This window comes from Pipra filicauda, unplaced genomic scaffold, assembly GCF_003945595.2.
Source record: "Pipra filicauda isolate LSUMZ 115617 unplaced genomic scaffold, ASM394559v2 scaffold64_size3178608_pilon, whole genome shotgun sequence".
NCBI lineage: Eukaryota > Metazoa > Chordata > Aves > Passeriformes > Pipridae > Pipra > Pipra filicauda.
The window spans coordinates 2,064,004-2,080,123 of record NW_024104809.1 but is presented as its reverse complement, the minus strand read 5'-3'; the positions used below and the strand labels follow the sequence as shown (position 1 = coordinate 2,080,123).

Sequence of the window (16,120 nt, the reverse complement as noted above, 5' to 3'; positions counted from 1 at the left end):
CTCCACTGGATTAAAAGCTGGTTGGCTGGTCAAGCCCAAGTAGAGGTGGTGGAGTTACATCCAACAGTCACTAGCGGGGTTCCCCAGGGCTCAGCATTCGGACCAGTCCTGTCTAATATCTTTAAAAGCAAGATATTGTCTGGACAAGGAGATAGGGTGCACTCTGTCACTCCGCAGACAACACAGAGTTGGGTGGGAGTGTTGATGTGCTGGAGGATAGGAGGGCTCTGCAGAGGTATCTGGACAGATCAGAAGGATGGGCCAAGGCCAATGCTATAAGGTTCAATAGGGCCAAGTGTCAGGTCCTGTTCTTGGCTCACAACAACTCCCATGCAGTGCTACAGGCTCGGGGCAGTTGCTGGAAAACTGCCTGATGGAAAAGGCCCTGGGGGTGCTGCTTGACAGCAGCCGAACACAAGTCATCAGTGTGCTCAGGGGGCCAAGACGACCAATAGTATCCTGTCTTGGATCACAGTGTGGTCAGCAGGACCAGGGAAGCGATTGTCCCTCTGTACTCAGAACTGGTGAGGCCACATCTTGAATTCTGTGTTCAGTTTTGGGCCGAGAATAAAGACACTGACGTGCCAGAGCACATCCGAGAAAGGCAGAGTTGCTGAAGAGTTTGGAGAAGAGGCTCAGTGGGGACCTTATTGCTCTCCCCAACTACTTCAATGGGGGGATGTGGTGAGGTGGGAATCTGTCTCTTCTCCCAGGCAACAAGTCAAAACATAATAGGAAATAGCCCTGAGTTGTGCCAGAGGAGGTTTAAATTGGATATTAGGAAAACTATTTTCACTAGAAGAGTTGTTAATCATTGGAACAGGCTGCCTACGGAAGCGGCTGAGTCACCATCTCTGGAGGTATTTAAAAGTCATGTATATGTGGCCCTTAGGAACATGGTTGACAGGTAGATGTGGCAGTGCTGGGCTAATGTTTGGACTCCCTAGTCTTATGTGATTCTATGATTTACTGCACTTCAGTTTTTTTCCTTTCACTGTCAGTATCTTTACCACCTCCTGCTTTGCAAAGGTTTGCCAAAACATCCCACTAAAGTGAAAATCAACTGTTTACTTTTTACTCCCTAATGCAATCAATGCAAACTTCAGTTAAACAGAACATAAGAAAGTAGCTCTTCAGATAAAGTTGCTAAATTAACAGCTGATTAAATTGCTCATTTTGGTGACTTCAGTGTAAGAAAGAACCTCGCTGAAGAGTCAGACCAAGCTACAAAACAGAGAAAAGACAAGACAAAGCTGCCCATGAAGAGTCTTTTCAAAACAAAAATATTATTCGTAACAGTATTATTCACACGGGGGGAAAACTGTTCCACTTGAAATATTTATAAAGCTGTGAGTACAGTCTAGAAAGAAAAAAAAATCATTGAAACAAGAGAACATAAGTCAGCAGCTTTCTTCCTAAAAATCACAAGGGACCTGTAACAACCTTCAGTGTCTTATGTAGGACACTCAGCCCAGCACACACATGCTAATGGGTCCACCCCAGCTCCAAACAACCCATCATTAAGAGCGTACCTAACTCAGCTCTTAAAAAGATAAAATGGTCTTTAATTATACAAGTGTCTCCTCACCATCCCATCCCCCGGTGCCTGGCTTCATTCCCTGTTTGAAGAGAGAGTTCTGTAGTCAAGAAAGACGATCTTCTTAGTGAAGACTTTCTTAATCTGGTTCAGTAAACAAAACCATTGCCTTGTTTACAGAAGAAATTATTCTGTGTGTATTTTTAATGGTGACAGAATTTTCCAGCTTTCCCTTCCTATTTTAAAACAGCTGAGTGTTACAGAAAGTTAACCAAAGGAAAACATATTCCTACGATGCAGATACTGCACTAGAGAATTCCCACAGTTAGAGAACAGGCAATTTGAGAAGACACAGTTCAGATGTAAAACAACAATCCCTTCCAACTTATTTATGTCAATACAACAGTCGGCATGTTGATTTAAGCCCATCATTCCAAATGTCAGAGGTCATGGTGCCCTTAGGTCAATGTCAATCAGGATTAAGCAAAACAAGAAGGACAAAGCTGAAACTCAACTATTCAGTTCCCCCCTCCTTATAAAAAGCCTACAGGGACCTCCTCAATGGAAGGAGCAAGGAGCACAGCCTGATGATCAAGGTGTTAGCTGGTCAGTTTTCTGAAAGCAAGCAAGCAATGGGATGTATGTTGCAAAAGACTGATGGGCATTTTTTAGTAAGAATCTAAGCTAACTTCTGTGGCTCTATTTCCTACCTCTCCCAAAGCAGAGCTACAATTACAGAATTAGACAAGACTGACTTTGTTATAGTATTAAGAGACCTCAGTGATCAGCCTGTATCTCCTACTGAGAGACAGATTTGCCTCAGCTCCCATCAACCCACCAGAAAGACTGATTTGGGTATATGATCAATTAGCTATATAAGTCCTGAGGCTAATATTTTCTGCCCCTGGTGGAAGTGGGGAACCCAAACCCACACCTTTGTCAGAGCTGCATCTTTATTCTGGTACAGTGTGGTGGAATCTGGTATGAGCCACTATCTCAGAGCCTCTGTTTATCCTCCAACTTACATATGCTATTGATGCAGCCATGCCACAGAATAAAATAACTCCACAGGAATCTACAGCTGTTGGACTGGGGAAGCAAAGGACCACACTATGATCACCTTTTTTCCATAATTTTTATTATTCCTTTTGCTTTATTCCTTAAAAATTAGGTTGTTAATAACATAATGCAGTAGGCTTTTCCATTTGTCCTATGTATTTGGTAAAGCACCTTTGACTACTACTAAAGAGTTAACAATATTTAACTAAAAAGTGGTTACTACTAAATTAAATACTACTCATCTTAAAACAATCTTGAACTGTCACAAGACTAGGTAACTTCTCACAACTGTAATTAACTGTCAGCCTGAAAATGTCAGCTCGCTCAGACCTCAAATTCCTAAGCCTTGTGTTGTGGGGGAGGAAATAAGCTTGAAAATGTGCCTTAAGCAGACCTTGAAATTTAAAGCGACAGCAGAAAAAGAACATAAAAACCTAATAAAAATTTTAAAAGAAACATTGGGATTTTTAAGATGCAGTCAGTATTTTGTGGGTTTGCTTGTGATCACCACTTGCTGCACTGCTTCCTTTTGTTCAGGGTGTAGCACATGCCTGGTGAAACAACTATGCAGCAAAAGGACAACTGAAGAAGGAGTTTTCTCACGTCATCATCTTTCTCAGGTTAAGCTGTCAAAACATGGGCACATTATGGTACATATTTCTTCTGCCAAATCTAATCACTACTCATCATTCAGTCTTCTAGTTCAGTTCTTGCTCTATGTGTGTGCATGGTTCATTGATTCTATAGCACTGCTGTAGAGTTTTAAAGGTACTGAAGTGGCTGACTCAGTCTACTGCCTTCCCTCACATGCACCTGAAATTCTCATGGTTTCCAATACTCTTTCTGATTTTATTAAGAAACAGACGTCCTCGGAAATACTGTTTAAATGAGATACATTAGGTTATCCTAGCAAAGTGGCTCAGAATTAAAGCTGCATTTCTAACTCTCCAACAACAGACTTGGTTTTGAAATTGTAAGTCTAAATCATCTTAACTGGAAAAGATTCTTGCTAACCTGTCCTGCCTCACACCAAACCATAGCAGTTAGTCCTGTTTCTGAAAGTCTGCACAAACTATGACACCAAAAACCTCAACGTTTTACTGTGTCAAAATGTCATTGGGGACTTCCACCCTTACACCACACACATTTTGAACTGCAGACAAAGCTGTCTTTCCTGCAATGGAAGGTAAGATGTTTTCAGGTTCTTTCTGTCCTAATCTCTTTCAACAATGTGGGGATAAGCAGCAGAGGAACAGTTTGCTGACTGTGAAAACTGAGGCCTTCTTCCTCTCCAAGAGCACACCAAACGACCCACTTTACTTCGATAGTACCAGGTAACTGAAGAAAAAGACAGTCTTTCTCCAAACATAGCTTCTCCTTTTTAAGGAAGGTTTCCAGTGTTTCCCCTATCATTTCTCCTTTATCCAACTATTGCAGTAGACCTGAAAAGAAACTGTAAGATAATCTTTTTTCCAAGTACTCAACAGCAAGTAATGATGTCCAGTAGATTTGGCATCACAGTAGTAGTGATGTTTAATAGATTTAGTCAATCTTTGTTCATCAGCTCCTACAGCTGGAAATGTAGCCTCTGTTGACATTATAACCTATTGGAGAGAAACACATACTGGAGCTGTGTCCATCTCTGACCTCTTGTACAGCTCCACACTAATTCAAGACAGGCTGTAATAGATTGGTTTTAGGGCCTAAATGCTTGTCTCTCTTCCCTTCTTCATCCTGCTGCAACATATTCTGTACCACAAGATACAGCAGTACATTTATTACATTGTGAAAAATCCACAATTTTATTCCTTTTTTGCCTTTCAAGAATCGACAACAGTATTTTGCTCATCAGCACATAACTGCTCACTGGCTCGGCAAAAAGAAAAAGCAACTTAATCAGTATTTTTCATTGATGATCACCATTTCAGTTTGCTTCTGTCTAAAGTCTTCAAGATCTCTGCATCACTTTTCCTCTTGTGTGACTGCAGACCTATTTATATCCTCAGAAACTCCCCACACAAACATATCCTTCAGCTAAAAGATACTGATAAAGATACTGATAAAGAATTCAAGTCTAATTAAATTTATTGTACTTTTACCCCCTGCAATCCCATTTACCTAGACAGCACATGTGGTGACAGAGGAAGGTGAGCTCCCTTCCCAAAGGCTGCAGAAAAGCTCAGGAACAAGTACAGTTCACAGTGTAACATGCAACACAGCACCTACACCCCTCCAAACCTTATCTTCAGCCCCACACTCTCACTTCATTCCCACTGCCACCTTTAGATGCAAGAGATCAGATATGGGGGGTTGTTCTAGCCAAACCTAAGGCCATCAACATTTCAGACAAGATCTGAAAGAACAGGAGTTTGCAGCCTTCCAAGAAGGCTCAATACAGAGAGGTTGGCAAAAGCTACAGAAAGCCTGCAGGTCTTGACTTACAGTCTCATCACCGTGCTTAGACTCCCTTGTTCTAACTGCACGGGACAGAAAGAAGGTATCGTCTGTTCAGTGGTGTGTTCCTTCCTTTTCCACTCCTCTTCCCTCTCTCTGCCCGAGAAGCCAGGAGCTTTCACACGTGCCCCACAGTAGGGGCAGAAACAGAAAGAAATTGTAAGCCCAGAGAGAAAGAGAGGCTGCATGCACTCAAGGTTGTTTCTTGGATAGCAAAAAGGCATGTGTACAAGCCCAGGACAAGTTACTACAAGTTTTTTAAACCTTACTGAAACAGTCCCACATTTGGCTGCAAAAAACCTGCTGTGATCCTGTTCTCCGAGGTACCACAATCAATTACGTGCATTGTCTCACAGAGATAAGGCTTTTGGGCCTACCAGTGCAAAATTTAATGTCACTTACACTGACAAGAAATACTAGCTCCACAGATGAAAAACAAAGCTACCAGCCAGTGCAGCCTGCCAGAAAACTCTGATGAGCAAAATACAAGGGGGTATAGGCACAAGGCATCACTGAAATGGCCCTCAAATAGGAGTATTCAGTGCAAATGTCTGAAGCAGAGTTATTTAGCCCTGCTGAGAGGCAGAACACCTCAACTCCAGCTTGGGGCTATCACAGGGTTGCTATGCCACCCTTGAGATCCAAGCTAGTATTTTGGCTGGTTATCACAGCGTAGTGTGGATCCCTGGCACCAGCTCAAGGCTCCACTGCATGGTGCACACACACAATTAAAACTGCAAGCACAAAAGAGATAGCTGGATTGATATTTTTCAGCTGGTGAGTGTTGGTCTTAATCATTTTTTCCATCCAAGACAGAAAACATTATCTACCATTCCAAAATGGCTCAGGGCTCATTCCAACAACAGACACGCTTTTTGTAGCACAGTTAAACACTGCTAACTTAAGCTTAAAAAGTCAGCCCTGGGTAGATCCAAATCCAACTCATGGCTTTGAGGGGAAGAAGAACAACAATAACTACTGGATTCTCATCTAGTTGGTGCTTTCTAAGTATCACAGATTTCCAGAAACCTTGCCTGTAATTATGATCAGGAGTAAGATCAAGTTCACACTGTCAGCTTCTTGCCTGCTTTTGTGCATTGAGATGAGGACTAGAAGGAAGTGCAAAGTTTATGCAAAGGTGCACAGAAGTTGGGAACAGACATTTCCATATGCTTTCCCTTGTCCTACCCCTATACAGCCCTCCCCTCAACACATTTCACTTTTTTTCCCCTTTCTTCCTCCCATGCACATGAACTCAGATCAGCAGTTCCTGTCACAGCCAGCAGCCACAGAGATGCAGTGTGGTACACAAACAACTATTTTGGGTTTGGCCAAAAGCTAACCTGTGCATGCAAAGTCAAAAGCAGGTATGAGCTTAGCACAGATAGCTCTGCTTCCTCCACTCCCAAACACAAACAACACATGCAGCTCTAACTACACCTTTAAAAAAAATACTTAAAAATCCCCCACAAATTCAAAATTCAGTAACACAACCTTAGCTACTAGATTTTTTTCCCTGCTCTCTGGTACTCTCACAGATTAACCTTTAAAGCTTTAGCCAGCCTAAGCTGGGCTGCTATTTATACACTACACATCATAGGTGTCATTATAATACATGACAGAACAAAGAAACAGAAAATGAGTGCTATAAATCCACACAGCTCCTCCTGCATGCTGTGGTGACAACACTGTTCCTTCTCAGTCTGCTTCCCCTCTCCCTTCTCTCTGGAAGAATTCTTCTTCCAGAAAGACTGGAATATAAACAAGCCATGCAACATGTTCTGGGGGTCAGAGTTCAGGTCATTTCCTTCTTGTACTTTGACTTGCACAACTGAAAAGGGTTCTGTCAACTGCAGGAAAAGAGCATCATGGTTTTTGAGTTGTTTTGATTCTTCACCTCCTTTTAAAACAACAAAGACCACGGACATACTACACAATGCTTGAAAAAACAAAATTATTACAAAGATATGCATCCCGGTACAACATTAGTTACTCATTCACACGCACTGTTCTTTGTCAGTGAGTGCCTGCAGAGTCAGAGGCTTGAGGTCAAACAAGCAATCCTTCTTAGGTTTCCCAGAGAAAAAAGATGGAAAAAAGTAGAAGGAGAAACGGTTGGAAATAGGCAAATTAGTCAGGTTTCAGAACAGGCCAGTTACAAACCATATCCGGTTCAGGTTCTTCCTCCAGAACCATGATCAATCTAAATAAATAAACGTCCAACCTGAGAATTTGATCTGTATTTATTATATGTGCACATCTGCTACAGCATTAAGTTTACCTCTAAAACAAGGCACAGTCTTTGTCTTCTAATAATGTGTAGGATATCTAAAACATCCAGCTCTGGTTGATTTGGAGCTAGTGATTTAACCTCAGCTCTCACAAAAACGGTTGGGAATTACAAAACTAAATCTCCCCGTCAGTTCAGGGAAAATAAAGAAAAATCTCAACACTAGACTAAAATAAATCACAGGAAAAAAAAAAAAACCAAACTCAACAACAACCCAAAAAAACCAACAACCACCAAAGGAGAAAAAGAAAAAAGAGGAAAGTACACCAAAAAACTTAAAACCAACTCATAAGCAAAATTAGGGCTCTCAAGCGCAGAGGGAATAATATTCTGTTGCAGTTTTTTGTTGCCTTTTTCTTTTAAGGATAACTGAGAGGGCTGATTTACTAGCTTCTCTACCAGCACCTGGAGAATGAAATGCTCCCCCATCTACATCGACAGCAAATCCCAAGTCCATCAGACTATTTTGTCACTTAGTCACAACAGTATAAATCCTGATCTCTACTGGTGTCAGAATCTGTCCCTAAATAGACACGGGTACTTTTTGCATGACTAGTTTTCACAGTAGCATTTGCAAGCCCCAGTCACGATAAATCTCGCATACACAGGGTCTGCCAACATCTGATAGCACAGCTCTTTTTATGGTAATTTTTAATGCCCATATTTGACTCCATTTTAAAAAGCCATAGGGAACATTATTCAGGTTTGTGTGGATTAAGAGGCCCAGAAAATAGGTGTGAACGTGCTCCTGGCCAGCATATGAAACCGAACAGTTTAATTTTCATTTAAATAACATGCAAAGCATGTCTGTAGTCAGAGCCCCAAAACCAACAACCAAAAAACCCCCCAAGCCCCCAGCTGTCTGTGATGCAATTCACCCCAACAGCAAATTCTGCAAGTCAATCTCCTGCAGTGTGTCTGTGCCAAGCAGAGCTCTGGGATTCTCAGGAATGCAGCAAAACAAGTCAATGAAAAGTGTAAAGACAAATTAATTCAGGGAGGGAGAAAAATGGAGATAAGTGGTACCACTTACCCCACACTACTACTAAATTTTGGAAGTTTCTCAGGGCAGGAACCCTGCCAGCTCAGAAGAAATCTGCAGGACACCAGCAGTTTGAGCAGCTTCTCTGGTAACTTTAATGCCTTAGATTTCACATTGCCTTTGGATCATGAAAATTAATCAGAATACACAACTTAAGTGCTAACTAACATATGAAAACTAATCCCAAACTGGCAGTGCCAAACTGGAAAACCTTGACTATTGTACACACTAAGGCTACTTTCAAAAGTCTTCTTTATGCACAGCTTTGTTTTCTTAGCACTCAAGCTCAAATTCATTATTTACAGTAACAACAAAATCATCCATAAGAAAAGCTCTAATAAGCAGCTTTATAACTGTGAGAATGCTTTGTAGACATAGGATGTTTGAGCTCACAAAGAACTGTTGTACAGATTGCATCAGAGCCTGTATCTGATCCCCTAAAGAGTTTTAGTGCTTAGTTTTTCCTGTATTCACATATAAAAAACAAAATCATCACATACAATATCAAAACAGAGCACATTCTGAGGACTCAGTGCTACGAGATACAGAGCACAGTAGAAAAGTGTAGTCCTGAAGAATATTTAACACAGCACGTAGAGTCCTGACATCTTTTCTGAATGGGAAAGGTTGCCAGTGAAACATGTGTTTAAAAAAAAAAACAAACAAAAAACCAAACCATTGTTTGTAAGGTAGTAAGTTTTCCAAGGAGAACAAAGATGAGGGTGTATCTGACTTCAGCATTCAGAGTATCATTAATTGTGTTTATTTAAACAAAGCTGAAATCAAACATAATAAAAACTCAGGACAAAGGAGCAGGCTAGAAGATGTAAAACCAGAACTGGAATTCTTCACAGAGCAACCATTAGTTGCTGTAACAGAATGCAGCTCCCTACAGAAAAGTTAGCACATGTTCATTTATATATTTCTGTGCAAACAACAGTCCATACTGCAGTGCAAACTTTTAGTGGGTATTTATCCTATACTGGAGTTCATAGCCCCAAATTATGCACTTTACTTTCCTTACCTATGCAAGAGGAAAGCTAATTATATCTGATGGTAATCTTCAACTGCCATCTGTCTGTGAGGAAAGCTGCCTACATTAGTCAGTATGGCATGCTGGGAAAGCTTCTATGCTTTTCTCAGTGCCACACGGAAACACTATTTATGACTTTCAGACTTCAACCCTCACTGACGGTTAAACACAACCCACTTCCTCCCCAAATCTGAATATTGATCTATCACTCTTTTTCTTGGGTTTTTTTTTTTTCCCTTCTTCTTTTTGAAAAGGACAGTCATGTCTAAAACTGAGGGGAGTCAAAGGTGCACGTTGCCTCACCCACACATCCTCACTAGGGGTCAGCCCCCCTGCTGCAGTTGCCAAAAGGCCTCCAAGCCCAGCTGAGAGCAATGAGGCATCGGCAGGTAACTAAGGGTAGGCTGCAGACACGCAGCCCAATCTCTGCTGCAGTGATGACTTCACGAAGTACCTCTGGCTGCACATCATCAGCTCCCTCCACCAGTTTGCTCTATTCCTTTGTAAGCCAAGTCTGGTTTGCTGTTGGTGAAACAGAGCATCTATTTCTTGCTGTTTGATTCTCAGTTTCAACAGTCCCTAAATGCTACAGCAAAACAAAGAGGAGTTTCTTCAGGACTGCAGTATTTTTAAACAGATTAGCCATCCTCCTCTACCTGATCTTTGCTGAGCGTTGCATATGCTCAGGGCTGCATGTGAAAGTAACCAGCAAACCCTGAGACAAGACTGGACTCACCTCCCTGTGAGTCACAGCAGGGCAATGGACCTCGTGACAGAGATCTGCTCTTTTATAACCAAACTGGCCCACGCTGCAGCAGTGATAAAACACAAAGTCGATATTTGCTTCAGCACAAAACTTGAAGTCCTCTAGAGCAAGACATGCCGTAAGCTGCACCTGTTGTGTTGCCTGTTGACATCTTTTCCTTGCTACCCTGACCAAGCCAAATCCAGCTCAGTCTCCAGCATCACCATGTCCTATCAGATTGCTATTCAAGCCGCAGACGATGCAGAACTCCATTAGAGCATGAAATACCATACAGTAAAGGGCTTTTTGTTCTGTTCCATCACATGTGGTCTCAGCATGAAATGAGATTTCTGCAATCACACCCTGGATGCGTGCGTGCACGTCCTTTCTTTCCTTTCCTACAGAACTTTTGAACCCCTTTGGCTTATTTCGGTCAAATTTGAGAGGAGATTAGGAACTTATTGTGTTTGAGACCTCCACAAGTTTTACAAAAATAAACACCCGACTGGGTAGAATTAAGAAAGCCTATAAGCTCATTTTTTATTAAAGGTCAGAAAGTACATGCAGAAAAACATCAGAAATTGATTTTCATTATATCTTGTCACATGACTGTGCGACAGAGATATAAAAGACTCTAGCCATAGGGAAAAAAAAAGTGCTAAAATTTTTGAAAGCCTTGCACAAACATGTAAGTATCCAAATTCCCCAAAGTGGTTGTATGATGCTCAACATTTTAAATATCCTTTTCAGTCAATTAACAGTGCTAGCTGACTTCAATTACCCAGCTTCAAAAGAAGTCACTCCAACACTAGCCAGTATTTATTACAGGAAATATTCTCTGTGAAAACTGAATGAGATTATATTCTAATTCAACTTTACAGTTATTTCTGAAACAAGAGTTTCAATTTAGATTAGAAATCTTTAACACAAAACCTAAAGTTTGAGGCTAAGCCATCTAAGAACCAACGTCGCAAGTTGAAAACAAATTACGGTGTGCCATTTGCACAAAAGAAAGAACAAATTAAATAACTATTCCATTTAAATTGTTCCAATGAAAATGAAGTAACAGTACTCCCTTAACATGTATTGCAAGAAAAGGCAGTCAATCTTGAGAAACAGTACAAATGGTATTTACATTAATCAGTATTTTAATCATCTGGCTACTCAAAACCCAGCTTACGATCCTGGTCTGCGCTTCATAGCACAAGATGAGCCACCAAGGCACAAGGAACGCTCTGCTATGTCAGACCAGTGTCCATCCAGCCCAGTTCTGTCTCCAGCACCAACAGTGGGAGATGTTCTTTAGGAACAGCATGTTATGGTCATTTTGTATTTCATTCCCCTCCTCCACGCATTCCCCTTGCAGCACCTACAATTCTTTAGTACAGGAGCTGGAGAACAGCATTCCTGCCTGTTCCTTTTAGCACCCCTTTATGGACCTACCGATGTGGAACCAGGGCACAGAAAAGGACAGAAAACCCACAAAAGGAGACTGAAGTGGTTCTGCTACATCAGAGCTGCTGAACCATGGGGTCCTTCACTGCAGACACAGGCCTGGGGCCCTCAACTTTCTGAGAAGGGAGAATTAAAACTGCCATAGGTGGTTATAAAATTGGGGGGAGGAGGGTGTGTTGAAGGATAGGCTTACATAGCCTTCCAGATTCTCATCTGAGGCAAGTAACAGTCACCCTGCCTCATTAAATACTGCAAAACATTTGGACAAGCAGAGCTAGCCGTAGTCTTCCCTTAACTGTTTCCAGCAAAAAAACCTCCAGGCTTTTCCCAGATAATCAAATGAGAAGGCAGTAACTTGTCTACACAAGGGGCACGATCAAGACTAGCTACTACATGCTAGCAAGGCTTGTGCACATTCAGCAATCTGGGCAAATCCTAACTTGTTCCTGTGCTTCACCAAGTAGATTTAATATTGTGGCTCCACTGTGCAAATGTTGCGTTCAAACAAACCCTACAGCCTGTCTCCCATCTACACCACTAAACTCCTCCTGATCTCAGTCCCACAGGAGGACTTCAGACTACCTGAATCACTGTAAAGATAAAGGTGATGTTTCCAGGGTGCTCAGATATAACACTGGTAGAAGACACAGACTGGCAGGTTCCAGAACTTTAAAGAAATAGGAAATACCTACTTTAACTGCCAAATGATAAAGGAGGTTTCATTCAGCAACAACAGCTCTTGAGCAGCAAACATCTTCCTCTCTCTTCACTGCAGTGAGAAAACTCCACAGGTTCCTTCCCCACACTGTCTCTTGTGCTATGCTGTTATGCTCCTTTCCCTAAATAGATAATTTCTCCTACACAGGTCATTGCAGAGCCGAAAAACCCTGTCAGCACTAAACACCTGCAAAAATTAGCTGCCCAGGAGGGACCTACATTAAACGGGGGGGGAGGGGAGGGAGAGAAAAAAGCTAATGGCAAAAACATAACTTCAACTCCTTTCTTATCCTGGGAAAGGGACTTCTCCCCCATCCCACATATGATTTCATTTGTATTTTATACATGCATGTTTTGTACCATTAAATGGCCATCACATGGGTGTATTTCCCCTCCTAAGGTTCTGGGTAAGCTGATGACATGCCCCTCGCACCGTTCTCATTTCACTGTCGGCCTAGGACCCTGAAGAGCAGGAGCAGAAAGCAGTGTCTGGATACTGTTGTGCAGGGTCAGTCTGCAGATCCAGCCTAACAAAGAACTTTTCTGAGCTCTGCAGCAGCTAATCCTTATTGTAGTGTTTACGACCTGTACCCACAAGGGCTAGAAACTGTTCTTTACAAAGTGAGTTGAAGAGTCTGTGGAAATCTAAGACTGCTAGCCACATACCTCACAAATAAGGTTTCCTACTGGCTAGTGGCCCAAAAGAAAGCAATATTCCTGCTAGGGGAATGGAAACCTGCACTTGAAATCAACAGATGTTAAGAGCTTTAATGATTAAGACTGATCTTCATTTAATTCCTGCTGCTCTTAAAACCAGTTCCATGGTTGCTCCATTCCTGCCCTCCTAACAGGTGGGAGGATCAGCTTTGTGGCTCCTGAAGTTTTCCAGCCCTCCTTCTCAGCCAAGGCAAATGGAGGGTATTCAAGTTCTTGCCTTGCCTCTCCTGACTCACCACTTACACTGGAATGTAAAGAACAGCTCTAGCACACCATGCTGCTGCAGGGGCCAGGAGGAGAAGTAACACACAACAGCTACACGCAAACTTTGGGTATTATCAGGGGGACACACAATTTGCTCACTCTGTGGTAGAACTGTAAAGGGTATGTTCTCTTAAGATACCAAGGCTTCACACTTTTGCCTTCAAGACCAAAGGATGACCAACCTAGAGCACTGAAGAGCCAATCCACCTGAACAAAATGAACTTTAAAAAGACGTGGTATTTTCAGATGATAGGTACAGAATGCAGCAAGAAGCACTGTTGCAAAATATTTTACCACATTCTGCACTTGCATTTTTCAACCCATTTTTCAAGAGGTAGAGGCACTGCGTGCAAGCTACATGTTACCTCTTTTTGCTTCACAGCCCACACTAACACTGTCCATTACCCTTTCTGTACAAATAGCAGCTACTGGTACCAATGATGAATACACTGAACTGCAAAGTGAGAGCAGATTAGTTTCTACACACTATTGAAAAGTGACTTATAAAGAAAACAACAGCCTGCACATCATATTTCCTCCCAACCTCAGTATACATCGAGAAAAGCTGAAGTTTGAGGCTCTTCTGTAGAAGTATGATAAAAGAAAGATTTGACACTTTAGGAAGCTCACATAACAAATAATATATAAAAGTAGCTTTATTTTTATTTCCCTTGAAGGCTATGAATACATACAGAAGTAACCACATGAAACATAGCAAAACTAGAAGAAACTGGATTAACAGAGAAGTTCAGGGGGGTTTATTCTCTTCCTGGTATTTTGAGTAATTAGATGGTAGAAAACAGAGACTATGAAAAAAATCCTGTAGATTGAGTTACCTCATAAATGAGTTTCCCAATATTATTTACTAACTCCTCTATAAAGCTAGAGAAACTGATGAACAAATTATTCAAATGAATTACAAAGTAGATTTCATTAAGTCTGATAAATTAAACTCCTTTTCAACACACAGTGCACATTTCAACCAATTTAGCTAAAATAGTGCAAACATCTGTAAGGAAAGATGTCTGTAGAAAGACGTATTTCAACTAACCTTGAGATCATTGCTAAACTGCACTTAACTAGGCAGCCACAGCAGAGTACTTCACATCATACGCACAGTAAAAACAACCTTTTGTGCTTATAAGTAAAACAACCTTAATGTTAACATACAAAGACAAACCAAGATTCTGTGCTACACCTCAAGCTATACTGTGAAGGAAAAAAATTAGAGCCTTTCCTCAGAATCACCTTGAGTCAATGGTATAGACTGCCTTGAGGAGACCCGTGGTGGTCTCACAAGTTTTATTTTCAAAGGATCCATCTGATTGCATCCTCTTCCGGGCCAAAATATCCTGGATATTGGTTCAGAGACTATGAAGCAACACGCAAGAACCAGAAAACCACACATCAGCCAAAGTGGGTTTATGAGAACTTTTCCAAACCTGTCATCGGAGAACGGATCAAATCTTTCTGGAAAGGCACTAATCATGGTGTGCCCAGAAACTAACAAAGAAAACAAGCCTCAGATAAAAACATTAATGGCACAAACAAGCTGTCGTAAGAACGATCCAAAAATGATCATGTAAGGAAGAAAACAATCATAACAAATCCTCTAAAACTGTCTCTGCTGTTAAGCTATCGAGAGTCTGAGAAGGCGGTGAAGGAGAAGCACCTCAAGCGCTTCCTGCTGCGAATAGGATCCGTCACCAGCTGCATTTCCCTCCTCAGGGAGGAAACTCCCCTTCATAATTGTTTAAGTCATTACTTAGCAGGGCACACGGTATACATCAACATAATGTCTTGCCAGTCACCTTGTCTACCATGTCTAACACGTATTTCCCCACCTGTTTATAACTCAGGACTCGTGATTTTTCTGCCAGCTTCCAGGTTTTACTCTTGCGACTCTACACTCTGCAGCTGCTCCCATGGGCACTTCCCCAACTGGCAACTCCTTCCACAAAGAACTTTTCCTCCAGAAATCTCAGAGGATCATTTATCCATCCCAAGACAGGGAAAGGTTGTCTAAAGCCAAGATGACCCTCAGGGAGCCCATGAGGCTTACCCACTTTTAATTCTGCTGCTTAAATAAACAGTTGTAAGCTTAAAGAGTAATTTAATGGACTGCTTCAGTTCAGCAGAGACAGACGTGCTAAAGAAGCAGGTACTGAATCAGGTTGGGGAAAAAAGATCCACAGATTTATTTCGTGTAGTTAGAAAAAAAACAAAGATACAGCTGGTGCAACATTACATATGAAAGGAAAGTCGTTTTAGTTTCATAAATATCACTTCTGAGACTAATCAGATAAGAGTGTTGCCTGTTAATGGGTAGGAAGCCCCGCTCCATACATATTTCCTTTTACTTTAATTTACTGTGAGTAAATTCAAGTTCAGTTTTTTGAGTTTAGGAGTGACCAGTCTACTACCATGGCACCCTCCACCAGAGATATTTTTATGTATAACATTTTTACATAGTTCAGCTGCAATAGAATTACCAGGTTAAAACAAGTAATCTCATCCCATCATAAAGTTTATCCTTTTAATAGTTCTGCAACCAAACTGTCTGCAAGAATAGCTCAGCATAACGTGGGTGAAGAAGAGAGAGACTAAAATGAAAAAAATCTGGACAGAAAGTTTCAGTTGGGTAACAAGAACACAACAGCCACAAATCCCAACAGATCAGCTGTTCTTCTCCTTGTAAACTTTAATTTGAGAAAGGACAGCAGGACTGATCTCACAGCTTGCTGTACCTAAAATAGAAACACCACCCCGACTGCCAAATAATAATCCAAATACTTAAAATAATAATA

The 16,120-nt window shown here is 41.4% G+C and overlaps 1 protein-coding gene across 8 annotated transcripts in view; it reads right to left on the bottom strand.

Annotated features, from left to right (window-relative positions):
• The window catches only part of ST3GAL6 (ST3 beta-galactoside alpha-2,3-sialyltransferase 6), a 58,014-nt gene that overhangs the window by 40,226 nt on the left and 1,668 nt on the right, over nt 1–16,120 (bottom strand). The gene's annotated exons all lie outside the window — the stretch shown is intronic.